Source organism: Leopardus geoffroyi, chromosome C2 (assembly GCF_018350155.1).
Source record: "Leopardus geoffroyi isolate Oge1 chromosome C2, O.geoffroyi_Oge1_pat1.0, whole genome shotgun sequence".
Taxonomy (NCBI): domain Eukaryota; kingdom Metazoa; phylum Chordata; class Mammalia; order Carnivora; family Felidae; genus Leopardus; species Leopardus geoffroyi.
Genome location: NC_059333.1, coordinates 115,086,923 through 115,112,515, shown reverse-complemented (window position 1 = coordinate 115,112,515; position 25,593 = coordinate 115,086,923). Strand labels below are relative to the sequence as shown.

The 25,593-nt window shown below is 40.6% G+C and overlaps 1 long non-coding RNA gene and 1 pseudogene across 1 annotated transcript; one reads left to right on the top strand and one right to left on the bottom strand.

Moving 5' to 3' along the window:
- The first annotated feature begins 1,972 nt into the window (after positions 1-1,972).
- LOC123610387 lies at positions 1,973-2,460 on the top strand (annotated as a pseudogene).
- A 1,142-nt stretch (positions 2,461-3,602) lies between these two features.
- LOC123611418 lies at positions 3,603-18,601 on the bottom strand. The gene is made up of 3 exons (XR_006718658.1): positions 17,458-18,601; positions 16,624-16,799; positions 3,603-4,314 (listed from the first exon to the last, which is right to left on the bottom strand). It is a non-coding gene; the product is annotated as an uncharacterized LOC123611418 (long non-coding RNA).
- Between the last annotated feature and the right edge of the window lie 6,992 nt (positions 18,602-25,593).

Sequence of the window (25,593 nt, the reverse complement as noted above, 5' to 3'; positions counted from 1 at the left end):
CCTTGGCCACAGCAACTTCTTACTTAACATATCTCCAGAGGCAAGAGAAACAAAAGCAAAAATGAACTATTAGGACCTCATCAAAATAAAAACCTTCTGCACAGTGAAGGAAACAATCAGCAAAACTAAAAGGCAACCGACAGAATGGGAGAAGATATTTGCAAACCACATATCAGATAAAGAGGTAGTATCCAAAATCTATAAAGAATTTATAAAACTCAACACCCAAAAAACAAATAATCCAGTGAAGAAATGGGCAAAAGACAGAGACACTTCTCCAAAGGAGACATCCAGGTGGCCAACTGACACATGAAAAAATGCTCCACATCACTCATCATCAGGGAAATACAAATCAAAAGCACAATGAGATACCACCTCACAACTGTCAGAATGGCTAACATTAACAACCCAGGCAACAACAGATGTTGGCGAGGATGCAGAGAAAGAGGATCTCTTTTGCCCTGCTGGTGGGAATGCAAACTGGTGCAGCCACTCTGGACAACAGTATGGAGGTTCCTCAAAAAACTAAAGATAGAACGACCCTATGACCCAGCAATTGCATGACTAGGCATTTATCCACAGGATACAGGTGTACTGTTTCGAAGGGGCACATGCACCCCATGTTTATAGCAGCACTATCAGCAATAGCCAAAGTATGGAAAGAGCCGAAATGTCGATTGATGGATGAATGGATAACGAAGAAGTGGTATATATATACAATGGAGTATTACTCTGTAATCAAAAAGAATTAAACCTTGTCATTCACAACTACGTGGATGGAACTGGAGGGTATTATGCTAAGTGAAATTAGTCGGAGAAATACAAATTCACATGACTTCACTCATATGAGGTCTTTAAGACACAGAACAGATGAACACAAGGGAAACGAAGCAAAAATAATATAAAAACAGGGAGGGGGAAAAACATAAGAGACTCTTAAATATGGAGAATAAACAGGGTACTGGAGGGCTTGTGGGGGGAGGATGGGATAAATGTGTAAGGGGCATTAAGGAATCTACTCCTGAAATCATTGTTGCACTATGTGCTAACTTGGATGTAAATTAAAAAAATAAAATATAAATTAAAAAAAAAAAACCTACCATCCAAAAAAAAAAAAAAAAAGAATACTACTGTGCGGGTGCCTGGGTGGCTCAGTTGTTAAACATCTGACTTCCACTCAGGTTATGATATCCTGGTTTGTGAGCATGAGCCCCCTATTGGGTGAGCTCAGGCCTGGGTTCTGGAGAACATGAGTCCCGCTTCAGCTGAGCCCCCTCTCTCTCTGCCCTTGCTCACTTTCACCCTCTCTCTTAATAAAAAAAAAAAATACTACTGTAGTATTTGTAAGGAGAAAAGAGTGGAAATAATCTAATTTTCCAATAGGAAAATGGTTAAGTAAATGATGACATATCTGTACAACAGAATACTATGTAGTTGTTAAACATGAGACAAATATATGTGTGCCTATATGCAATGATGGCGAGTTATAAAAAAAGAAAGAAAGAAAAGAAAACGGGGGCACCGGGTGGCTCAGACGGTTAAGCTTAGGACTTAGGTTTTCATCATGATCTCATACTAGGTGAGTTCGAGTCCAGCGTCATGCTCTGTACTGACAGCTCAGAGCCTAGAAACTGCTTCAGATTCTGTGTCTCCCTCTGTCTTCCCCTCCCCCACTCTCTCTCTTTTTTTTTCTCTCTCTCTCTCTCAAAAATAAACATTAAAAGAAATTTAAAAAGAAAAAGAAAACATTGTACAGAATATTGCTAATTATGCAACAAAAGAAATGTCACACACACAGACACACAGACACACACAGACAGACACACACACACACACACACACACACACACACACAGAGCACAGCCATAGAATATCTCTGGAAGACTATGACCAGAAGCTGTTTTATCTGTCAGGGTCCATTCAGGAGACAGTAATGACCTAATATTTGAATAGTCAGCCGGTGTGGCACTGGCTCCTCCGGAGGAGGTAGGTTCTGACCCTGGTCTTCTGGCGCTGTCTCTCCACTTCCTCACCAGCACCTTCAGGCAGGAGGAGAGGGCAGTGAGAGATTGGAATCTCCTCCAGGTTCAAGACCATGACCGCCCATTCTGTAGAAAGTTCGTTTTCGTTTGGGCAGCAGCAGTTTTCCTGGTGCCGGGACTCCATCCAAGGGAAGCACCTCATCACAGATGAGCTAGAATACATTTGTGAAAGAAAGGCCTGGCTGCTGTAACATCAACTTGCCTGGCACAAAGCACTACCACTGGGACGGCTGCTTGCCCAACGGCTCCTGCGGTGCTTTCGGGTACTGCGTGTTCCTGCACGCAACCCTGCAGGCAACTTCTGGAGTGCTTCCTCCACCGGGCAGCTATGGCGTTCCAGAACCTCTTCATGGCCCTGGAAGATCACTTTGAATCGTGTTCGGCTGAGTGCAGGGCTTCATCCCAGGTTCCCAAGTAGTCGATGCTGGCTGCTGATTTGATATCTTCATCATGACAAGGGTAAAAGAAAAAAAATTAAATCACAGGTATATCCAGTCTTTCCCCACTCGCTACCCACAAGAGGAAGGACCCAGGGTCATTTCACAGCAGGCTGAATTCTTGAAATGAGATCATCTTGTATTATCTGGGTGGGCCTTAAACTCAATGACAAAACTCCCGTGGACACGCAGAGGAGATACACACAGGAGAAAGCCATGTGGAGACAGAGGCAGCTGTTGGAGTGATGCAGCTGCAAACCGGGGGATGCTGAAAGTCGACGAGAGCTTGAAGAAGCAAAGAACAGAGTCTCCCCTAGAGCTCTGGAGAGGAACAGCCCTACCAACACCTTGACTTTGGACTTCTGGCCTCCAGAGATGCAAGAGAATAAATTCCTGTTGTTTTAAGCCACCACGTTTGTGGCGATTTGTTTGGGAAGCCCTGGAAAACTAATAGACATTTCTTTTGTATTAATGGAAAAAGAGGCCAAGTTAAAAAAAAAAAAAAAAAAAAGAAAGAAAAGATATTGGAGAAGCCAGTAGGATTTAAATAACCAGTTGCATTTATTGAGCACTTACCACATGCCAAGCACCTGTTCCAGTTAAATGGTGACAGAAATTTGAAACCATCAAGGTAAGCCCCAGAGCTTGCATTTTTAAGCAGCTACTCTGTACTTCTAGGAAAGAGTGGAAGCTGTGTTTGGAAAGGGACTTGGGAAGGGAATAAGGAAAGTTAAAAAAAAATTGGGGGTAATTTGAGAGAGATTTGGGGCCACCTCTGCCATGGAGGTGAGATATAAGTTCATAAGTTTGTTTTACATTATAAACAGAGTTTTTTGGTATTCCTTGAGAAACTTGGCAAAGATCTACAGGGCTCTCCAGTTGGGGTGCCTGGGTGACTCAGTCAGTTAAGCATCTGACTCTTGGTTTTGGCTCAGGTCATGATCTCATGGTTTCATGGATTCAAGCCCTGCAACAGGCTCTGCTCTGGCAGCATAGAGCCTGCTTGAGATTTTCCCTCCCTCCCCCTCTCTCTGCCCCTTCCCCACTCATGCTGTCTCTTTCTCTCTCAATATAAACAAACTTAAAAAAATAATAAAGGGCTCTCCAGTTAATTTTTTGTTTCTTTACTTTGACATGAGACTGTACCAAGACTTGCACATATGGTGCCTGTGTTTTCTATGGGTTACATTTTCACTCAGTTGCCATTCATTCATGAGCTCCATTTGGCTTATGTGCCATTAACTGTGCTCAGTGCTGGGCATACCTGCAGGTGAGTGAGAACCAGACCCTGCTTGGGGGACTCAGCTCGTCCTGGTCCAGCAGACAAAGATTCTTGAAACTGGACATCATTCTGTGGGCAGTGGAAGTTTGTGTGCAGTGGGGAAGAAGCTGAGAGAGAGCAAGAACTGATTCGGTGTTCCCCAAGATGCTGAGCCTTCCGGATCTGTGAATCCCCACCCCCAATCTTTAGCGGGCTGTTGGCTAAGGGAATAAACTGATCGTTGCTAGTCTACTGAGGATTAAAGAGCTATCTCATTCAGGTAGCACAATCAGAGTAAAAATGTTTTCTCTAGGGCTTTTTCTTTTTTTTTTTTTTTTTTTTTACAGGGGGGCAAGTGTCAAGGGAATGAGAAAAGGGGTATAGCATGGTTAAGATTGACTTGCCTTTAATCTTACCTCCATGGTGGCCCCTACTGAACCCAGTCATAGGGTTAGTCCTGGCTTCCAGAAAATATTTGCCTTGACAATATGGACCAAACCTGATTCTGGTCAGCTTTGAGGCTCCAGGGTAGTCCTATCTGATGTGGTAGGGCAGCTCTATAGTGTGTGGAACTCTGGAGAGGAACACACATTTCTATGGTCAGAAATGACCTGTGAAAACCCTTGAGAGACATTAAATTGGAGACTGTTGTGTTTTTTCCATTAGTCCAGAGCAGCCAGGTTTTCTATGGTGTTGGAGAAGGTTATTGTTTGTTCAGTTGAACACCAGATGAAGAAGCTGGCCAGCGTTTAGAAGCTATATTATATGAAAACAGTAGATATTTAAGCACTAGACTCATGCTTGGGGCACAGAGGCACTCAGAGGCAGAGGCTTACAGAATGGCCCCCAGGTCCACGCTGGGAGAACGACAGGTAAAAGCTTGCCTGGCACTTTCATTCATTTATCCGGTCTTTTCTCTTATTATTATGTTATTATTGTTATTTTTACTATTCTGCTGGATGCCTATTGTTGAATTTGCATGACATAATTGCATATATTATAGAACGTCCCTATAGTGGAATTTTTTTCTTGAAACGATTTGCTTTTCAATACGAGAGTTACACCCTCCCGAATACTGAAACAAGGCGTTAGGGAAATCAGGGTATTTTCATCTCTGATCCTTTCTGAGAATAAAATTTGGCCATCTGAGCTGTCCATGTGGTTCTGCCAAGGACTGTGTCTTCCAGCCAAGTTGGGTCTTGTCCACCGTGATCTGGAAGCCAGTCTTCTGAATAAATCACAAAATTGTTCTTGGAGAAAAAGTGGTTATTTACAGGTAGTTTACTAAATGATAATAAGGGAACTCTTAGAGCTGAGAAAGAGTTCCCAAGAAAGGAAGGAACTTGGAAGATGAAGTCTCAAGGCTGGACCCAGAGACCTCCTTGGAGAAAAGAAAAGAAGCCCCTTCCCTGCCATGGTGCAGTATTTTGCTGGGTTGTCTTGAGTCAGAGCTGGTTGACAGTCCAGGGCTGACAAGCTGGAAATACCTCCAGTGAGGAACCAGTCGTCTGCGGCTGGTAGGAAAGAAATCACTTGCTGGGGGTTACTGATGGAATTCTCTGGGAAACTGCCACGGAGAGTGCTGTTGAACTTGATGAGAAGCTGGCTGGGCCACTAGTTGGCCGCGGTGGAAACCTGCCAGGAAATAAACTGCTTACAGGAGGGTTGCTGAGCTGGCCCTGGGAAAGCCAGCTGGGGCCCCCACCATCACTGGGTCTCCCACACACCTTCCCAGCCACACGTGCAAGAACAGAAAACCCACCAGAACCAGGAAGAGAAGCCCATCTTTCCTCCAGAGTCCCACCAGTGTCCTCTACTGCCAAAGCTTAACATTCTGTCAGGGGGCAAGGAAAGATGCTTCATTTGTCAGAAGCAGAGAGATGATGGGGAGATGGGAGCGGGAAGGCAATAAATTCCAGCCAATAAATGCCACAGCTGGTAACAATCATATCTGGGGAGAAAAACTGATTGATGAGGCTCAGATGTGAGAGAGTAACTCACTTTTCACTGTAAATCTCTGCACTGTTTGCTTTGGAGGAGGGACATTGAGAAATTTCTTTAATGCATTATCTTGAGTTTCATACTATAAAATAATAATGTTGATGATAGTTATATGTCAGCCATTGTTCTAAATGCTTTAACTATGTTAACTTACCTAATCTTTCCTCAGTTACTTATTATTAGGCCCAATTTTTACACCTGAAGAAAATGAGGCACAAAGAGATTAAGTAACTTGCCCAAGATTAGCTAGCAAGTGATTGAGCTAGTAACGGGTAATCTGGCTGCAGAACCTGTGTTCTTAATCTCTACACTGTATTAACTTCTCACATCTATCAATGTTTACTGTGGCATGAAACATAGTGAACGAGCGAGGTGATAATCATTTACACTGCTCATCAGGTATTTCCCAATGTCTCACTCCCTATAGGGGTGAGTTAGGTCATGTGATTAATGAGTTGTGTGTGACATTTCTAGTCAAGCAATTCATTATTTGTGGGAGACCTTCCACAGTTCTCTTTCTCCTCTTGCACAGACTGGGTGATGGGTAGATGGCATGAGCAAGAAATAAACCTTTGATTTTCTAAGCCCTTGATATTTTACTGCTGATTCTTTAAATTTTTTTTAATGTTTATATTTATTTTTGAGACAGAGAGAGACAGAGCATGAGTGAGGGGAGGGGCAGAGAGAGAGGCAGACACAGAATCCAAAGCAGGCTCCAGGCTCTGAGCTGTCAGCACAGAGCCTGATGCAAGGCTCAAACTCATCATATGCGAGATCATGACCTGAGCCGAAATAAGTTGCTCAATGGACTGAGCCACCCAGGCACCCCTGCTGATTCTTAATGGAGCAAAAATCTAGCTTACTTTTATTGCTATAAATGATGTATTTCTGATTAGAGTTAATAGCAAAACGTGTTTTATAAAATGCCAATGAGATATATTGCTTGTTCTAAAATTTTTATTGCAATTTTGAACTTAGAAAAATTGAAAAAATTAGAATTATCCAAAGATCACTATTCTTCAGCTAGATTCATCAGTTGCTCATATTTTGCTCTCTTTGCTCTATGTTTCTCACATGTTTTTTATTTCCGAATCATTTAAAAGACAGTTGTAGACATCATGAACTTCACTGGAAAAACTTCAGTAGGCATCTTCTAAGACCAAGAATATTCTACATGACCACTCTGAAAATCTTGGCTCCTAATTGCATTCACATATTTACCTTTTTGCTGTATTCTACAATATTGTATATACAAAATAGCTTGAGAATCTCAATTCTAATGTTCATACCATCTTAAATCTATGAAGTAGAGTTTAGATGTTTTGTAATCTCCTTTTTTCTTTACAATTAAGGACACCAAGGATGGGCAATCATGGTACTGTGTAAAGTACAGAACAGGGTAATTCAAGTACCTTTGAACACAGTCCTCTGTATGTCTTTACTAAGATACATGAGAACAAAAGGGAGTGCAAAGAAATCTTGATAGTAATTTGATAGAGATTCATTTGCTTCTTTTTATATTTGATTTTAGGTTTTGATTTAAAAAATCTTTTTACTACATTTTATTGAATTGTTTTATGGACCACTTTTACTTGGTTCAAAAATCAGAACAATATAAAAAGGAAAGAAATGCCACTCTCATCCCTTTTCTTTGCTCTGTTCCTACCATCCCCAGAAGTAGATATTTTCATTAGTCTTGGTTTTATCCTTCTTGTGTTCCCTTTTTTTTTTTTTGCAAAAAATAAACAAAAACATATATATGTGTACATATATAAATAAATAAATATATATTTATATGTATGTATATATATATAAATATATATATTTATTTTATGTTTCCTTGTTTTTTACACCTCATTTTTTTCACTTAATAATATCATACTGGAAACCACTCCATATCAGGTTATAGAAATATTTCATATTTTTTAAATTATGACTGCATAGTACTCCTGTAGCTGTACCACAGTTTAATTTATTGGTAGTCATGTGGATTGTTTCCACTATCTTACTATTACAAGTCATATTGTAATGAGGAATATTGTACACACATTCTTTCATATTTATGAAAGTTCCCTTTCAAGGTAATTTCCTATAAGTGGTTTTCCTGGGTAAATACATAATTATTATTAAGAATTGTCCAGGGGAGCCTGGGTGGCGCAGTCGGTTAAGCTTCTCACTTCAGCCAGGTCACGATCTCGTGGTCCGTGAGTTCGAGCCCCGCGTCAGGCTCTGGGCTGATGGCTCAGAGCCTGGAGCCTGTTTCCGATTCTGTGTCTCCCTCTCTCTCTGCCCCTCCCCCGTTCATGCTCTGTCTCTCTCTGTCCCAAAAATAAATAAACGTTGAAAAAAAAAATTAAAAAAAAAAAGAATTGTCCAATTCCCTTCACCCGGGTCTGTATCATTTTGCAGTCCCATAGGCATTGTATGGAAGTGTTTATTTCCCCATAGCCTCACCAACAGAGTATATTTTCCAAGTTTTTGAATTGTTGTCAATCTGGTAGGTGAGAAATTATATCTCTGTATAATTTTAATTTGCATTTATTCTGAGTAAATGTCAACATCTTTTTACATATTTAAGAGTCAACTATGGGGTGGCTGGGTTGTTTAGTCGGTTAAGTATGGCACTTTGACTCAGGTCATAATCTCACAGTTCATGGGTTCGAGCCCCGTGGAGGGCCTGTGCTGATAGCTTGAAGCCTGGAACCTGCTTTGGATTCTGTGTCTCCCTCTCTCTCTGCCCCTCCCCCTCTCATACTCTGTCTCTCTCTCTCTCTCAAAAATAATCATTAAAAAAAAAGGGTCAACTGTATATCCCTTTTTCATATTGTCTGTTTATGATTTCGTCCATTTTTCTATCAGGTCTTACATTCCATTCTTTTTTACTTTTAAGCACTCTTTATATATTAAAAAGATTAGTCCCAATGTAAGTGGCAAGTATTTTCCACCAATTTGTCATTTGCCTTTTGGCTTTCTTTGTGATGTTGTATGCCTTGCCAAAAAAAAAACATATATATATATATATATATATATATATATATATATATATAGTTGAATTTATCAAGATTTTCTATTGTTGTGTTGGGATCTTGTTTTATAGCTTTAAGAAGTTCTTTCCAAACCTGGTTATGTTTTCTTTCATGCTTTTTTTTTTTTTTTTTTTTTGCATTTAGGTTACTGATTCATTTGGAATCTATTCTGGTCCATGGTATGAGGTAAAGATTTAGTTTTTACAGCACCCTTTTTTGGTAAAAACCCTTAAGAAAGTAGAGATAGAAAGATCATACCTCGAGATCATAAAAGCCATATATGAATGACCCAACGCTAATATCATCCTCAATGGGGAAAAACTGAGAGCTTTCCCCCAAAGGTCAGGAACAAGACAGGGATGTCCACTGTCGCTACTGTTATTCAACATAGTATTAGAAGTCTTAGCCTCTGCAGTCAGACAACACAAAGAAATAAAAGGCATCCAAATTGGCCAGGAGGAGGTCAAACTTTCACTCTTCGCAGATGACATGATATTCTACACGGAAAACCCAAAAGATTCCACCAAAAAACTGCTAGAACTGATTCATGAATTCAGCAAAGTTGCAGGATATAAAATCAACGCACAGAAATCGGTTGCATTCCTATACACCAACAATGAAGTGACAGAAAGAGAAATCAAGGGATCGATCCCATTTACAGTTGCACAAAAAAAACCCCATAAAATACTTCAGAATAAATCTAAGCAAAGAGATGGAAAATCTATACACTGAATAACTATAGAAAGCTTATGAAAGAAATTGAAGAAGACACAAAAAAATGGAAAAAGATGCCATGCTCCTGAGTAGGAAGAACAAATATTGTTAAAATGTCAATACTATCCAAAGCAATCTACATATTCAATGCAATCCCTATCAAAATAACACCAGCATTCTTCACAGAGCTAGAACAAACAATCCTTAAATTTGTATGGAATGAGAAAAGACCCTGAATAGCCAAAGCAATCTTGAAAAAGAAAACCAAAGCAGGAAGCATCACAATCCCAGACTTCAAGCTATACTACAAAGTTGTAATCATCAAGACAGTATGGTACTGGCACAAGAACAGACACTCAGATCAATGGAACAGAATAGAGAACCCAGAAATGGACCTACAAATGTATGGTCAATTAATCTTTGACAAAGCAGGAAAGAGTATCCAATGGAATAAAGACAGTGTCTTCAGCAAGTGGGACTGGGAAAGCTGGACAGCGACATGCAGAAGAATGAACCTGGACCACTTTCTTGTAAGAAAATAATAACTCAAAAAGAAACTCAAAATGGATGAAAGACCTATATGTAAGACAAGAAGCCATCAAAATCCTCAAGGAGAAAGCAAGCAAAAACCTCTTAGATCTTAGCCACAGCAACTTCTTACTCAACACGTCTCCAGAGGCAAGAGAAACAAAAGCAAAAATGAACTATTAGGACCTCATCAAAATAAAAAGCTTCTGCACAGTGAAGGAAACAATCAGCATAACTAGAAGGCAGCCGACAGAATGGGAGAAGATATTTGCAAACCACATATCAGATAAAGGGTTGGTATCCAAAATCTATAAAGAACTTATCAAACTCAACACCCAAAAAACAAATAATCCAGTGAAGAAATGGGCAAAAGACACGAATAGACACTTCTCCAAGGAAGACATCCAGATGGCCAACTGACACGTGAAAAAATGCTCCACATCACTCATCATCAGGGAAATACAAATCAACACCACAATGAGATACCACCTCACAACTGTCAGAATGGCTAACATTAACAACCCAGGCAACAACAGATGTTGGCGAGGATGCAGAGAAAGAGGATCTCTTCTGCCTTGCTGGTGGGAATGCAAACTGGTGCAGCCACTCTGGAAAACAGTATGGAGGTTCCTCAAAAAACTAAAAATAGAACGACCCTATGACCCAGCAATTGCATGACCAGGTATTTATCCACGGGATACAGGTGTACTGTTTCGAAGGGGCACATGCACCCCATGTTTATAGCAGAACTATCAACAATAGCCAAAGTATGGAAAGAGCCCAAATGTCCATCGATGGATGAATGGATAACGAAGAAGTGGTATATATATACAATGGAGTATTACTTGGCAATCAAAAAGAATGAAATCTTGCCATTTGCAACTACGTGGATGGAACTGGAGGGTATTATGCTAAGTAAAATTAGTCAGAGAAAGACAAAAATCATATGACTTTACTCATATGAGGACTTTAAGAGACAAAACAGATGAATATAAGGGAAGGGAAACAAAAATAATATAAAAACAGGGAGGGGGACAAAAGAGACTCATAAATATGGAGCACAAACTGAGGGTTGTTGGAGGGGTTGTGGGAAGGGGGATGGCTAAATGGGTAAGGGGCATTAAGGAATCTACTCCTAAAATCATTGTTTCACTATATGCTAACTAATTTGGATGTAAGTTTTAAAAGATAAAAAATAAAATTTAAAAAAATACAAAAGATTTAATTTTATCTTTTTTTGAAATGGCTATCCAGTTGTCCCTACACCATTAAAAAAATTTTTTTTAATATTTATTTTTGAGATAGAGGGAGAGACAGAGCACGAGTGGGAAGGGGCAGAGAGAGAGGGAGACACAGAATCCGAAGCAGGCTCCAGGCTCTAAGCTGTCAGCACAGATCCCTCTGTGGGGCTTGAACCCACAAAGCATGAGTTTATGACCTGAGCCAAAGTCAGACATTTAACTGACTGAACCACCCAGGTGCCCCCCCACACCAGTTTTTTAAGTAAATATTTTTTCTAGTGACTATCTTTATTCTTTAATAAATTTCTATATATGTTTGGATCTATTTTGGAATGTCTAGTCTGTTCCATTGGTCTGTGTATTTATCTATTCATGTTATATCTTTTAAAATCACGTGCAAGTATTACCCACCCATTCTTCTTGAAAAATAATTTTTAAAAAGAGTGCAGTGTTCATGGGACTTGGTGACTAACTGAATGTGGAAGCTGAAATAGAGGAAACCCTATTGGCTAACTCCCAGACTTCTTTCCTGTTTGCCTTGGGTGGAGAGTAAGGCTGTTTGCCAATAGGTGCCAAGGACAGGATGTAAGAAGTGAGTATCAACAAGGATAGAGGCCTTGGATGACACCAAGGGTATGAACGGGAAGGAGAAACCAGGAAAAGGACTGAGAATGTACAGTTGAAGAGATGTATGTCAGTTTCCTAGGGCTGCCATAACAAATTACCACAAACCAGGTGTTATAAAACAACAGAAACTTTACTGTCTCACAGTTTGGGAAACTAGAGGTCTGAATTCAGGTGCCAGCAGGTTTGGTTCCTTGGAGGTTCTGAGGGAGACTGTTCCATGCCTATATGCCAGCAGTGGTGGTGGTGACAATTCTTGGCAGTCCTTGGCTTGTGCTGCATCGCTCCAATCTTGGCTCTGTAATAACGTGGCCTTCATCTCTCTATGCATCTTCACATGGGCCTCTTATAAGAACACCTATCCTTGGATTTAGGGCCCACTTTAATCCATGTAATCCATGTAATCATTTGCCTAATTACATCAGCAAAGACCCTATTTCCAAATAAGGTCATATTCTGAGTAGATATGAATTTGGGGAACACTAACCTTGTATAAGAAGGGAGAAAATCAAGTGGTAGAGGCAACGTGGAAATCAAGGGGGATACAATTTCAAGGTTCAATAGGTCCAGTGCTTCGGGAAGATCAAGCAAAAACACTCCCAGAGAGTCATCTGCTGCTTGCTATCCTCTTGCCCTCCACTATCCGACCATCCAAGTTGCCTTTCGTTTGCCCAAACCTGCTGAGTATCCTGCCCTCAGGTCCTGTCCTTGCTGTTCCCACTGCCTGGAACTCTATCCCCACCTGCCATGGCTGGTGGGCACCACCTCATCCTTTAGGTCTCATCTTGAAGCCCCAAAGGGCAGGTTTCACGTCCATCTTAGACCAATGTGTATCTCACGCCTCTCACTGTACTTGGAATGTAGTGGATTCTTAATATATGTTGAGTGAATAAATGTACTTGACAGTACATTTGAATAAATGTAAATGACAGTGTATGAAGCATATTATTCAACAAATTGCTTTTTTGCTGTTACCATCATTTATTATTTTTTTCTTTTTTTAAAATGTTTATTTTTGAGAGAGAGAGTGAGAGCACGAGCGAGCATGAACAGGGAAGGAGCAGAGAGAGAGGGAGACATAGAATACGAAGCAGGCTCCAGGCTCTGAGCTGTCAGCACAGAGCCGGACACAGGGCTGAAATCAGGAACCACAAGATCATGGCCTGAGCCAAAGTTGGACGCTTAACCAACTGAGCCACCCAGGCACCCCGCTATTTTTTTCTTTTTAACACTAAATCAAATCACTTACCTTCTGATATAGATTTATCTGGCAATATTCAAAGCTCTGCTCTAACCATCCTCGGAAAGTAGATTCTCAAATTGGGCATTTCATTGTTAATTTTTCACCACGAAGATGTAGAATAAAGTTTATTCTCCTATAGTTTGTTTATACCAATATGCCTTAGAGTAAATTACAGATGCTGTAACACTGTGTTAAAAAGTGTATTTTACTTAACACTTACATGGTATTTATTATGTCCCAGCTACTGTTTTAATCATTTTACCTTTATTAACTCATTTAATCTTCATAACAACCTAATGATGTAGTTACTTCTATTACCTCCATCTAATAGAAGACGAAACTGAGGCACAGAGAGGTTAAATTACTTGCCTGAAGTCACACACTTGGTAAAAATTGAAACTGGGATTCAAAGAGGGCAATGTGACTGCATGGAATCTGTAGCCTCTCAACATACTTTTAACTTTTCCATAGAAAAGTTGTCTTTTTCATATAACCTTGTCCTGCAGCATGAGATTAAGAGATCAGCCTGCAGAGTTCTCCAGTGGTCCCTACCTGCCAGCTCCACATCGGCATCTAGCTGCTCACAGCACAGCACACACAGCTCTGGAAGAACATACAACAATGCGTATTTGCTAGGCAGTCCAAATCAGATTTAGAAAGGTGGTAACGTGACCAGTTTGGGCTCAAGGTGGAGTCACTCACATTCAGTCTGATGTCAGCAAACCAAAACTTTTAACTAAGTTTCTATGTTCAGCCCTCCCAAGAAAGAAAGGCCCAGGTCAACCAATCAGTGCTCGTCTGCTCAGCGCAGCTAACCTGACCCAGCTCCAACACGTCCCTTAGCTGTAAGGAAGGTAACCTTGCAATAACCAATCTGCTTTTGCCCAGTGTAACTTTCTGTTCCTGCTCACTTTGGTCTATCAGCCCTCTTGAATTGTACAATTACTCGGGGCTCCTTTTTATTTGGTAGCTTGGGTGCTGCCGGGTTCATGAATCTCTGAATAAAGTTAGTAAGATCTTTAAAATTTACTTAGTTGAATTGTGTTTTTTAAGAAAAATAAATGTTCTCTAACGTCTCCATAACCTGAAAGGAAATAATTCTACAAAAAAAAAAAAAAAAAAAAAATCCCCAAAACCAAACCAAAACAAAAAAAAAACCTCACTAATTTATGTTGCTAATTTACATTACTAATTAGAACCCTTAATTTGAATTCTGGTTACTTTTTATCCTCAATAAAATTGCATGGCCCCAAGTGCTTTATATTTACATATGTTAACTTTAAAAAAAAAAGACAGTTATTTTACCAGCAAAAAATGGGTTTATTTGGGAATAGCAGAGAATTTCAACTCAGGACAGGCAAGCTATGCCAAAACCATACTCCAAGTTCAGAGAACAAAGGAGAGGAATGTTCTTCTATAGAGGAAAGCTGGAGTTGGGAGAGGCTGTTATAAACAAAAAAGTCCATCTGAATAAACTGGGAGTTCAAAGGGTAGTGGCTTCTCATTGGCTGAATTGCAACAGTCTCTCATTGGCTTGGCTGTTGCTACGTAAGGTGAAAATCTTTCTTCCTGCTGGGGTTGTAAAGTATAGGTTTCTTCCTGTTGGGAATACAAGGGCTGCAGCCAGAGGTTTAGTTTGAGAGCTCTACCTTCAGCTCTCTGACTCCATTTGAATTAGATTTCCTTTACAGAGCCTCCCACAAAACAAAAACTCGTTACAGTAATTACTTTTCCATAAAAAAAAAGAAGTCATTTTACCCTGTAGGCCCACACCTTAGATGGTGTTTTGCAAAAGGTTTATCACGATAAATTATTGATTAGAATAGAAAATAGAATTCACTGCTGTTTTGTTTTTGTGAAACCTAGGACATAGAATTGCTATAGAAAATGGTCTCAATCATCACAGCTTTGTATAAGGTATTTAAAAACTTAGCTCTGGACAGCAGAAACTATACAAAATAGCAGTTTTTAGTTTCAAAAAGTGCAATGTCAAATCTCTACTGGGTATTTTATTTCATTCATACAGTATTTTATGGCTTGCAAAGTGCTTTACCAGCATAACTCATGGACCTAAGAACAGGTCTATGGGCATACGGAAAGAATATTCTCGTCTCCGTAAACAGACACAGATAACAAAACCGAGATGGAGCAGGAAGAATGATTTGTCGATAGTCCCTTGCCTGGGCTATAGCAAAGCTGTCCCTGGAATCCACCTTTCTAACTGCATCTATTTCAGGCATCCCATAGCTGCTGGCTGAGGAACACGTCCTGGTACAGTTAGGACTAACAAATGCCTCACAGGGTTAGAAGTACAGGTGCCTCTGTCAATTTTTAGCACCAGTTGGTGGAAGTGACTCCCTCTCCCACTGGTTGTTTCCAATACAACTTCTAGCTCAGAATGCAGGTATATAAGGGGAAAGTCATCAGTAACTGCCTTGGTTGCCTGTGACCCAAGGACAGATCTGCTCACTTTCCATATTCAGCTAGACCTGGGCTGCATGATTAAAAACCCTGAAGCCCAAAGCATACTCCAGACTGATTGCATCAGACTCTGGGGTTGAAGTCCAGGCATCAGCTTTAAGATTCTTCAGGTGACTCTGATATGCAGCCAAGGTCAATATCGAGAGCATTAGAGAAATATGGTAAATCTCATCTGGTCTAAACCAGCAAGTCTTTATTAAATGGGTCAATCCTGATTCAAATATAACAAAAATTCACTGATGATCTGATTGGTCTACAAATTTTTGATTTATTATTATTATTAAAATAAAGCTCAATTTATACAGCAATGCTGCTCAACATTACACTTTATCAATATTCTCTAATTTAAACTTCTCCTGAGGTAGATATCCTCTCCAATTCACAGGTAAGGAACTAGGGGTACTTGGGGCTTTAGTGACATACCTGAAATTATATAGCTGCTAAGTGGTGGAATTGGGATTCAAACCCAAGTAGTCTTGATTCCAACACTCAACTACAACTTCTGAGCAGGCCTGCCTACATGTAAATTATTGATTCCATGGGCTGGTTCTATGCTTGGTTGTTGGCATTCATCTATCTGTGCCTTTATGCCCCTCAAAATCAGTGCTGGCAACTGAGACTGGCTCAGATCTTCCTTCTCTCTGCTCTTAGAGCATCTTGTGGTTCTCTCTAGCCAGGGAGACTCCTTGAGGGAGGTGCCATGTTCTGTTCTATACCATTCTATCTTCCATGACCAGAACAATGCCTGACACACAGTGGGACTCACACATTACCTATTTGTTTGAATGTATGACACTCTAAACCACGTGGACTATACCCATTTGACTAGTTAACACAGTCTTATTCCTAATACATTTACAAATAAATGCTTTGAGAAACCAATACTGTGCTATTCAGCTGGAAGCGAAATGAAACATTTGATCAACTAGAAGTCCACAGTGAGTAGCATGAATAACTTTTCCAGGAGAGTCTTAAAACATTAAAAAGTTCCATATACAACTATAGACATTTGAGCTGAAAGGTACCTTAGAGAAAAATATAATGACCCCGGTGTAATCTCATTTGAAATTCAAAAATTGAGTCCTCCATTCTCCCTCTTCCTTTTCAAAAAACAGGTTGGACACCATGCAGTGAAAGAGGAAACCAAACAATGCTTGTGTTCAGTAGTCTGCAGTGTGATGCTCAGAGGCTCCAGCAAAACCTGCAAAAGTCAAAACATTGTAGTTACAGATTTCCAGAAATGTAAAATCTATTTTTAACATTTATCATAGAATGTATTTAACTAGTATGAATTGCTCCCAAAACTCAAAGTACCAATACCAAACAAAATCACTGTAGTCCTTACCTAGTCTAGTAATAAAAAGGTCAGTCTTCCTCCTGACCTACGTACACCCACTCACTGTTCCTTTGGGTGCAGGCTCACCCTGGATCTTTCAAGTCCAGTGCTGTCTTTACTTCTCTCAGCCACATGGTGTCGCTGTTGAAGACCAGTTGGTTGACCTTAAAATGATTCCTCTGCTGTGAGGGGCCCATAGCATGCTCTGTTCTGAAGGGGCCATAAGGGCTCTTCAGGGACAGTACCCTGCAGCACCCGGCTCTGTCAGAGGCCCTCATATGGCCACCCTTTCAACCCAGCTCTTTTAGTCTCTGTACACGCAGAGCTGGCCCCTGAATCTCTGAGTCGGAATGGATTCCACTGTCTACAGAATTCTCTCAGTCCTTTCACTCCAGTGATCCCCAAGAGGTGGAGTGCAGCATTAGTTCCACCACCTATCCCCTACCCCCCAACTCTCCAAACATAAAGGGCCTCTCTATTTCATCTTTCCCTGGATGTTCAGGGCTCCTCACCCTTTACTTACCTGTCTTCTACAGTGTAAATTGATATGTATCCTCCTAAGGGAAAACTCCCCTGGGGAAGTCCACGTAGCCATTTTCTACCCTGGCACTAGGAAAAGTAACTTCCACTTCTCTCACTAAAGAAACAAAGAGATACAAGAAAGATTAACTCCTGTTACAAAGCTACGATAAAATAATACCAAATACATTTTCATTCTATCATCTTTATTTTTCAATGAAGTTATAGATCTGTAATATAATATCTGCATGATGGGAAATACATCCAATGCCCTTAGAGGTATTTTATCCTTCCAATTCCAATTCCAGCCCTGTGCGTGTTTTTACTATAATCTGCTTATATATGGTCTGGTCTAATGTCACGGGCATTGAGAAGGGAGTGAACTTACTCAAGTCAGGGGGCAAGCCTGGGATGAAAGCCCTGACCCCTAGTCTAGTGCTCTTTCTGCAACACTACCCTGCATCTCCATTTCTGAAGATACTACCAGGCTAGGAGGGCCAAGGGATTAAGTAGCAGCCGGATGGGAGATAGAAATAAGTCAAAGCGAATGGTTAAGGTGGACTCCTCAATATCTGCTTCCACACTGAACACACATCTTTCTCCAAGGACTGCTGAGTTCAAACTGCTGCTGGTCTTTGGAGTCACCTCACTCTGCTCTACACTTTCCCTGTCCCTCTCTCCATCTTGGGTGCAAAGTAACCCAATAAGGGGTTCCCACCAAATCTATGTATAGTGAAGCCAGCATCCATCTTATCAGGTCATATCATCCCCAGGCATGGCTGTCCCAGCCAGGAGATACATAGATCACACAGTCTTATGGGACTGAGCTCTTAAATCCGTGGAATCTGACACTAACTCCAGGTAATTAGAATCAGAATTAAATTAGAGAAAAATGTCAGACAACTGTTGATGTTCAGAGTAGTGGAAAATTGATCGCTGGTGTGGGAAAACCACTATATTTTACTGGGTTTCATTTGTTTGAGACTCTACTTTTGTGAAAAGAATAGCACTGCTACTCTGTGCTGGAACTAGGGGTGTGAATGTGTCCATCCCCAGCCATCATATTTGCATTGTCTCTACCTTCCTAAAGCACATGCTTGACACATAGCGGGTGATCCCACACTCCTTCAAATGGGTAACATTCCTATCCCAGAAGCCCTCCATGTGCGCCTTCCTACACAACCCATATCTCCCTCCCTTTTCTCCAAAAGTAACCACTCTCCTGATTTTACAGTAATCATTTCCTTACTTTTCTTCATAATTGTATTACCCAAGTGCATCCCCAAACACTGTAATTCAGCTCTGCTTTGTGTGTGTGTGGAGGGCAGATGGAGGGACAGTTGGGATATATCTTACATCAGAGGAAAGGATTTTACCATGAGCAGTGGTTCCCAAACTTGAGTAAGCATCAGAATCACCTGCTTATTAAAACACAGAAGCTTCACTGGGCTCCACTCTCATGTGGGCTGATTCAGCAGATCTGAAGTGAGGACTGAGAATTTGCATTTCAAATCAGTTCCCAAGTGACTCTGATGATGCTGGGCCAGAACCACACTTCCAGAACCATAGACTTAGGGTACATGGGACAATATCCAGGCCTGCTCTAAATTCATTTGTGAATAACTAGGCTTCTTATTTCCAATAATACTTGGAAATCAGGATTTGATGGCTCCAGAATTTTATAATCATCTGTTTATTTTTTTCACTACACTGGCAAATGATGATTTGCTTAGCCAGTTTCCTTGCATCCAAACAAAAGATTCCAGGTCTGAGATCCTGCGAGCTCTTGTATTTAGGCCATCATGTGGTGCCAAACCATCCTTCTATGAAGGTCAGAAGCCCTAAGGTGGCTGAGTTCTCTTGGATGATTAGCCTCTAAAGTTTGGATGCATTTTTTTTATAAAGAGAGATCAGTAAAATCCTAAGATTCTCCATTTTGAACACAAGCCAGAAGGGAAGGTCTCCATCCCCAGCCACACCAAGTTGTCAAACACAGAAACTTCTCTTTGACATCCTTTCACTTTCATTACATTTGCCACTCCAGCTAGATAGCTATGCAAACTGAAAGTATGAATTGGATGGTGGTATAAACCTAAAGACCCAATCTCTTCCAACAGAATTTATAGGAGGTAAAAAGGAGAGTACTACACAGGGAGAAAAACTAATATTTATTTCTGACTTTCTTTTCATCCTTCAGTGTGTTAGGTACTATGATAGTCTCCAAGATGACACCCATCCTCACCCTCCTATCTTGTACCAGTGTTGGTCTGTGTAACCAACAGAATGTGGCAGAAGAGACAGTATGTAACTTCCAAGACTAGGTATAAACACCTGCAGCTTCAATCTTTTCATCTTGGGACTTTCTCTCTGTCTCTGTCTCTCTCTTTCACACACACACATACACACACCCCACTGACTCTAGGATCAGCCAGATGCCTTGTCATAAGCAGCTCAATGGAGAAGGCTACATTGTAGAGACTAAAGCCTCCAGCTGACAGCTTCATGAATGATCTTGGAAGTGGATCCTCCATGCCCAGTCAAACCTCAGATGACAGTAGACCCAGTTCCCTTTGCAGCCTCATAAGCAACCCTGACCTAGAACCTGAGTTAAACTGCTCCTGGATTCCTGGCCACCGAAACCATGAGGAAAAAAAAAAGTTTATTGCTTTAAGCTGCTAAATTTTGGGGTTATCTGCTATGAATCAGTAGATCATAAATACAGGTGCTTTTCCAATTTACTCCCTTTAACCCGCAAATAGTCCTGAGAGATAGCTATTGCTGTATTTCACTGAATCTGATGTCATCATTTGCAAGATGCTCCATTTATTCTGTGATGCATTAATAAAAGAAGGAAATGCTGTTATTTAAACTGTGATAGGTCTAAGATGCACTCCAATTTCAGGTATGTTACAGTGTGATAAAAATGTGCATCCTAGAATTAATGAAATGTGTTATCTGTATTTTGCAGCAGGGATTTCTTCTCACACATTGGGAAAATGACAGCTTTGTTTTTCATCCCCATTATTTAGCTTGGTGTGGAGTAACCACTTGGTATGTTTTGAATAGAGAGGTCAGCTGTCTGAATGGATACAACCTGACTTCTAGAGCCATGCTGGGCTCATCATGGCTCTTGTTTTTAATTAAAGATCAATAAGGGGGATTTCTAAAAGAGTTGAGAACTCCTAATTCTCGTGTTAGTCAGAGAAAGGCTCTTTTCTGGATTTTTAATCATCACCATCCTCTACATTTCCTCTTACTAAAGTGCAAATATACTGCTTGTGTGGCTCTATAAAATCAGCCCAAGCTGGCCCAACTCCTTAGAAGAGCTGACATCAAGTGTCTATTCTCACATACATTATCTGAACCAGACGTTATCATTCCCATTGGACATAGGAGGGAAAATAAGCTAAGAGACATTAAGAAACTTGCTTAAGATAATAAAACTAGAAAGTGATAGATGCAGGAGTGCTACCAAGCTGTTCTCACCGCTACCCCTCCCACATCACCGAGCCTTCTCTAAAGAACAGTAGTGAGGCCTTGTCTCCTGGCCTTAAACAATATTCACAGCAAAGCAAAAAAGGCAGCCAACCCCTGTGAGAATTTTCAGTAGCCTCTAAAAATGCCTTTTATATGAATAGCCTGCTGTCTTTCATCTTGGGAACACAGAGTGTTTCATCAGCATTATCTCATTAGTCCTCATAGCCCCAGACTTTTCAAATAAATGAGTTAATGTTTGCAGAAAGTCCTTGAGAGCTAAAGACTAAGCACAGTATGAAGGTACAGCTTTGTCCTAGAGCCTGAGCAGCTGTCACAGAGTCTGTTCAGCCTCTCTGTTGGAGAGCTTTCCTGTGAAAACACCAAACTTTTCAAGTCATGGAGAAGGAGGCAGGACTAGGGGGAAGAAGATCCAGCAAAGCCGACCCTGGTTTGGAGATGGGGTGAATCTATAAAGCAGAGATGACAAAGGGGATTCCACTGGCAAACTCTGATCAATTATTGATGCCCACCTGATGGGCTGAGAAGGATCCTAAGGCCATGTCTGGGCTCACTAGGAAAGAGTTTGGGAAAGGTCAGTGAGGTCTGCCATGGGTGACAGGACAAGTGAGTTTGCAGCATATATTCCAGAAATTTGCCCTTCTTGCTACAGATCAGTGAGCGACTTTCTAAAATCATTTATTAGTTCTAGGAGTTTTTTTGTTGATTCTTTTGGATTTCCTACAGAGACAATCATGTCAGCTGTAAACAAAACCAGCTTATTTCTTCTTTCCCAATCTGTATGCCTTTTATATCATTTTTGTTTTGTTTTGTTATATTAGCTAAAACTTCCAGTATGATGTTGAAAAGGAGTGATGAGAGGGGACATACTTGCTTTGCTCTTGATCTTAGCAGAAAACACTCTAGTTATTCACTTAAGTAAGATGTTAGCTGTGGATTTTTGTAGATATTCTTTATCAAGTTGAGGAAATTCCCTCTATTCCTAGTTTGACAAGAGTTGTTTTGTTTTGTTTTGTTTTGTTATCATGAATGGGTGTTGGATTTTGTCCATATATTGGTATGAGATGTAATTTTTCTTCTTTTTTAGTCTGTTCATGTGGCAGATTACATTAATTGATTTTTAAATGTTGAACCAGACTTGCATTCATGAGCTAAATCCCACTTAGCTGTGATAGATAATTCTTTTTATACATTGTTAAGATTTGATTTGCTACTAGATTGTTGAGAATTCTTACCTCTATGTTCATGAGAGATACTGGTGCCTAGTTGCTGGGTGATTTTAACATACAGAGATGAGCTCCTGTTCTAAAGTTCAAAGGAAGAAGAAGTTATATGCAAAGTCTTCACATGTTGGGTGGCTCCTGAATCCCAGAGTTCATGACTTGGGTGAGGAAGATGATGATGAGGCAAGAATTAATGAGAGTGAGAATGGAACTACTATTCTAATCCTTTTATTCATGGAAAAATAACAATAATATGACACAAAACTTTATAAATTACAATGATCTCATATAGGATCTAGTTTGACCATCCTAATCCTGATAGGCAGTTAGAGATTACATTATCTCCACTTTGCAAATTAGGAAACTGAGGCTCAGAGAGAAAAAAATGACTTCTCCAAGATCACCAGTCATAACCCAAATCCCAGGTTCTTGAGTGAAAACCAGCACCCGTTCTGCATGGTCCTTTGGCTGATCAAATTTCTGTGGACCTTTAGTTATTCAAATGTGCTTGTTATTTGGTAAAAGTCAAAGTCAGAGTCCAGTTGTCATTTAATTCCCTGAGGCATTAAAGGGGGAGTGAGGGGCATCTCGGTGACTCAGTTGGTTCAGTGGCAGACTCAATTTCAGCTCAGGTCAGATCTCACGTTTCATGAGTTCAAGCCCCACACTGGGCTCTAAGTTGACAACATGGAGCTTGATTGGGATTCTTTCTCTCTCCCTCTCTCTATCCCACCCCGCTCAAACTCATGTTCTCTCTCTCAAAATAAACAAACGAACTTAAAAAAAATTTTTTTAATAAAAGGGGGCATGACTTCCAAAGAAAAAAGAAATCTTCAGAAAGGAAAATAGAACCACCCCCTTGTGGTCTATGGAAACCATTTCATTTAGTTTGCTTTACCCTCAGAAGCAGAGGTGATGGGAGAGTAAAAGGTGTGGAGCCAAGAAAAGTGTGGTGCTCAGGGAAGGTCAAGGGAGCCTCTGCAGCCCTCCTCATACTTTCTCTATATCTGGGTGCGGTTCTCCCACCTAGCACATCTACAAGCTTCCAAACCCTGATGTTCTCATCTGCATAGGGAGTCCTGAAGATGTGAATATGAATACTTCTCTCATTATACAAGGTGAGACTCACCATCGCCTCTAGTGTGACGCTTCCCTGGGCCAAAGAAACGCCTAATTGCTCACAGATTACCTGACTCACAGGACACCCTAACCCTCTAGCCAGAGGTGCTAGAGACTGAATCATCCAACTTGCCTTTGCAGAAACTGGTTACTAATATGTCATTTCATTTCTGTCTCTTTCTAACCTCAAGCTTTGCCTACCTCACATCCATGGCATGTCCTTGCTCCCCATACCTCTACACCCATGCACAAGAGGATGCCTAGGCAAATGCAGAGGGAAGTTTCTTCTCAGTCTTTGCAAGGGTTTGTAGGTTACATATACCAGTGCCCACACTCACATACAAGCACACCCCACGATTAACACATTGGGACTTGGAAATGGAGTTGGTGGAAGATCTAGCTTTGACCCTAAACTATGGAGGAATGAAATTACTTATAATTAAGTTACTTATATCTCTGAAATTCTATTGTCTGTCCCACTCAGAGACATCTCCCACTTGGAGACCAAGACAGCTACAGTAGAAACTTTCATTTCCAAAATTGTGACATTGGAAATCGGAACTCCTTACAAACCTAGGGAGCTGGGGTCCTTGAAGGACACATAATATTCTCCTAGGGAATTGGAGCAAGATCCAGAAGGGTGGTAACCCTGCATAGCTATTCAAGAACAGCAGATGTAGATAAAGCACATCAGAGTTTCTGTACATTGAACAGGCAGCAGCTAATTATATTGAGAATTTTTTTTTCTTTCATCCTAAGTTCCTGGTCACCATTAAAAATTTCTGTGACCTCTATCATCTATTGTCCCCTTACAAGTTTATCATGTTTCCAAATCCGTGATTCTCTTCTTATCTGCTATTTACTTTCTTTCCAAAGCTGCAGCCCTAGGGTCTATGAGTTAAATAATTTGGGAAGTTTTGAGTTAAGCAGGTTTTACAAGAAGACTTCTCAGAGTTTATGGAATGTTAATGGGTGTGGTGAATCTTCAGGAAGATTTGTCTTGTGTGTACTATTTCCCAGACTTTTTCCAAAGAGGTCTCATAGGACATCTGTTTAGTTTAGAAGATGCTAATGAAGTCCCAGAGACAGCTAGTGTTTCCTCTGTTGTGGGCTGAATTGTGTCCCCTCAAGAAAGATATGTTGAAGTCCTAATACCTAGTACCTCAGAATGTGACTGTATTTGGAAGTACAGTTTTTACAGAGGTAATCAAATTAATCAAGAGGTTATTAGGGTGGACCCTAATGCAATTCAACTAGTGTCCTTCTAAGAATGGGAAATTTGGACACAGATATAGATATGCACAGAGACAAGTCTACATGAAGAGACATAGGGAAAGGATGTCCTTTTACAAGTGGAGGGAATGCCTGAGACTTCCAGAAGCTAGGGGAGAGTCCTGAAACAAATCCTTCCCTAGCAACTTCAGTGGGAGCATGGCTTTGCTGACACATTGATGTTTGACTTCTGGCCTCCAGAACCGGGGGAAAATAAATTTCTGTTGCTCTGAGCTACCCAGTTTGTGGTACTTTGTTATGGCATCCCTAGGAAACTAATATATTCCCTAGTATCCATTCTTCTAGCTGGTCGGCCGGTAAACCAATTTCATTTTTTTCTCTCTCTACTTATTAAAATGTTTTTTAATTTCTATAATAAGCTTAAAAATAACAAAAATACCCATACTTCTCCTGTTGTAATGGAAGTGTCAATTTTTAGTGAGACAAATGGCCAGCTAGACTAGACGTCAGCAAACTCTTTCAGTAAAGATTTAGATAGTAAATATTTCAGGTCTTGTGGGAACATAAGTTAACTTTCACAATTATCCATTCTGCCACTGCAGCAGGAAGGAAACCATAGACACTATGTAAACAAATGAGTATGGCTGTCTTTCCACAAAACATTATTTACGAAAACAGGCAGCAGACCAGATTTGCTGACCCACTGATCATTGAGTACCTGCTACTTGCCGGGCATTATTCTAGGAGCCATGAATACCATGGTGAGCCACATGGTCAAGGACTCTGCCTACTAGAGCTTGTAAAATATTGTTTACAGCTGGGTCATCAGCACTTTGTACAGGACAGGGCATGTAGTGGTCAGTTCAGATATACTGAACTCGTGACTGATTGTAAATCCCTTGGATGAAGAGATGAGCCAAACCTTCAGGGTGCTGGGCCAGGGGGAAACTCTGGGTTCCCTGGGATGCTAACTAGAGCACAACAAAAGAACCTCTATTGGCAGTTTGGGTCCTTACCAAGGCAAAAGCAAACAAACCAACACTTGTACTATATGCACCAAAAAAACACGT